Here is a 2579-nt window from a genome sequence, read left to right as displayed (position 1 = left end):
GGGGAATACATGATGCTTTTATGTTTAATGGGACTAAGAGCAGCAGAGCTGAGATTCTCCTGTCACCTCGGCAGCTCTCTCTGCTTCTTCCCCGTGGAAATGCTGGTTCTCTAACATTGCGTCCTGGCTTCTGTGGCATTCCTGTCCTTACACAGGTCACTAGGACCGTGGACCCATCACGTTTTCAGGCCAGCAACAGCAGCAGCACCCCCCACACCTATGCTGCCCAGTACTCATGGCTCTGCTGCCTTTAGCCCTCGGGCTGCACACGTGTCCGCTCCCAGCAGAAACAGGCCAACTACCCTTGGCTTAGGTCCAGTGCAGACCTCCAGCTGTTCATAGATTCATAGATTAAGGGTCGGAAGGGACCTAGTAGATCTTCTAGCCCGACCCCCCGCCAGGGCAGACAGACTGTGTCTGTCCTCCCTAGGCCATACTGAGAACAGCCTTTTTCTGGCTTCGGCAAAGGCACCATCGCCTCGTCCCTGGAGTCACTTCTGTTACTTGTGTCTTGCTGGGACTCTTACCTCCCCGGATATCCTCTGTGGACTACAGGCAGCCGGGCTCACCGCACGAGAGCACGACACTCTCTGTCTCCATGCACCGACAGTGCTGCCTGGCAAAGCTTCCCAGCCCTCCTCAGCCCAGATCCAGCGTCACCAGGAACGACACGAGGGTAAATGAGAGCAGGGCGCAGCTATCGGTGAGCTCACTTTGAATGCCCCCGGGCTGGGGCAGCATCGCTGCTCTCCTGGGTGCCCTGTTTTGCTCTGGGACGGGCACTTTTCACTCTGATCTGGTTCCACCTTCACACGCGGCAGCTAATTGACTCTTCCCAGCATGGAGTCAGTGGCTAATCTTGTTACCAATATCTCATTTGTTGCGATTATTGTCAGCCTCGTTAGTCCCCACCGGGTGTTCCTCAACCTCCTTTGAATGTTTCCTGGAGGCTCATCACTGCCTTGTAGCGCCGTGTAGCGCACGCGACGGCTGCTTTGCAAAGCGCCCTGCATAGAGGCATCCAGGTTGCGTAGAGGCGGACTGCATAGAGGTAGACGCTTTAAAAATGACATCCAAGGACCAAGGCGGACAAGGTTCTTCGGGTAAATCCTATTTCTTTTGTTAGGCCAACTAAAATGGTTGGAAAAAATTCTGCTTTGCCAGCTTTTGGGTACAAACCGATGAATTGGAACTGATGAATTTGGCTCAGGGTGGGGGGGCAGGTGACACCTCGCCACCTTTATCATCTCAGGCTTTCTTTCAGACAGGGGCAGTCTCGAGCTGTTAGAGTTGTGAAGAAAGCCTCTGGTTTATGAGCGTACCCATGGTGGAGTAAATGCAGCACGACTATCGCTCTGAAGCCAGGGTGATGGGCTTATGGCGAATGTCTCCCAAGGGCACCATGCTGAAGGCGCTGCAGGGGCAATGCTTGCTCTCGTGGCCTATATACCACCTATGCACCTATAGCTATACTGTACTTATATTGCACTCGGTGATTTCCAAATCTTTAAGGCCAAGGGAACATTGTCAACCTCCAACCTTTCTCAAGGACCCTCGTGCACCCTTCTCATCAATCTCCCTGTATTATAACCATCCCTCCATTTTGCTGTGCGGCTGTTTTCTGTAAGGTCGCACACCCACACAAGCACGCACGTGTGTGCCACTCAGCAAGAAGAAGCTGAGCCACAGTAGCCTTGGCTCAACCTAAATTTTGAGTTTCCCATCCCCTCTACTCCCAAAGTTAAGACAACATTCAGGGGAAGGGACAGGTCTGTTCAGGGCTGAAAAAAAGGCTGGCCCGACAGCTGGGGATGTAGGGCCCCAGCTAGCAATGCTTCTCACTACCTGCTTAGCTTCAGACAAAAGCCAGCAGCTCTAGTTATAAGCTTAGAGATAAAAAATGATTTGGGATTCACCAGGTGTCGGTGCCTGATTCTGGGCAGATCACTGCAAACGTTTCCATCCTGGTGTCTTCTTTTGCTTTATGCTGTGAACTGCATGCGCAGAGGAAAGTCGCAGCCTTGTCCATCCGTACCACGTGGCAAATAACACAGGGTGTCATGCCCTCCATCAGGGTGGTATGTCTTTTGTTGTGTCAGCTGATGGTAGTCTTAGGAAGCGGTTCAATGGTAGATTTGTACAGGATGGTTTGGATGGGGATGATCCTGTCTCAGGCAGGGGCTTGGACTAGAGGACCTCCGGATGTCCTTTCCAGCTCAACTGCTCCATGATTTTCTGTGAACCCGAAGGGCTGGGGCCGGTGAATAAATTTGAGCTGCAGCTGTAAATAAAGGACGGTAAATGAAATCCGTCACAAGCATTCAGCTACAGCTGCAAGTCAAGTACCAAGAAATATATACCGCAGCTCAGTAATGCAGACACATGGTGCTTTATGAGTGCATCCCAGGACACATGGAAGGCGCCTTTTGGCTTTGCAAGAGCTCTGCCTCCAGCCTGGGATAATGCATGTGACAATAGCTCGATAAATGTTTCAAAAATTCACGTGGATTCATGGAATTTGTACATCAGGTGTGGGATTTCCCCAAGCAGCTCAGCCCCGGCCTCGCTCCGCTCCCGCG

General features: G+C 52.0%; 1 long non-coding RNA gene across 1 annotated transcript in view; it reads right to left on the bottom strand.

The window, feature by feature from the left end:
- LOC109300241 overlaps nt 1-1173 on the bottom strand; it is a 13198-nt gene extending 12025 nt beyond the window's left edge. Inside the window, exons 1-2 of the long non-coding RNA XR_002098167.1 lie at nt 1082-1173; nt 913-921 (exon numbers count right to left, since the gene is read on the bottom strand). This is a non-coding gene — a long non-coding RNA (uncharacterized LOC109300241). The remainder of the gene's footprint in view (nt 1-912; nt 922-1081) is intronic.
- Nucleotides 1174-2579: the final 1406 nt, after the last annotated feature.

The sequence above is a fragment of the Gavialis gangeticus genome, unplaced genomic scaffold, assembly GCF_001723915.1.
Source record: "Gavialis gangeticus isolate Ggan-Ray unplaced genomic scaffold, GavGan_comp1, whole genome shotgun sequence".
In the NCBI taxonomy this organism is placed as follows: Eukaryota; Metazoa; Chordata; order Crocodylia; family Gavialidae; genus Gavialis; species Gavialis gangeticus.
The sequence above is the reverse complement of the archived record's forward strand: the minus strand, read 5'-3'. Positions and strand labels throughout refer to the sequence as shown.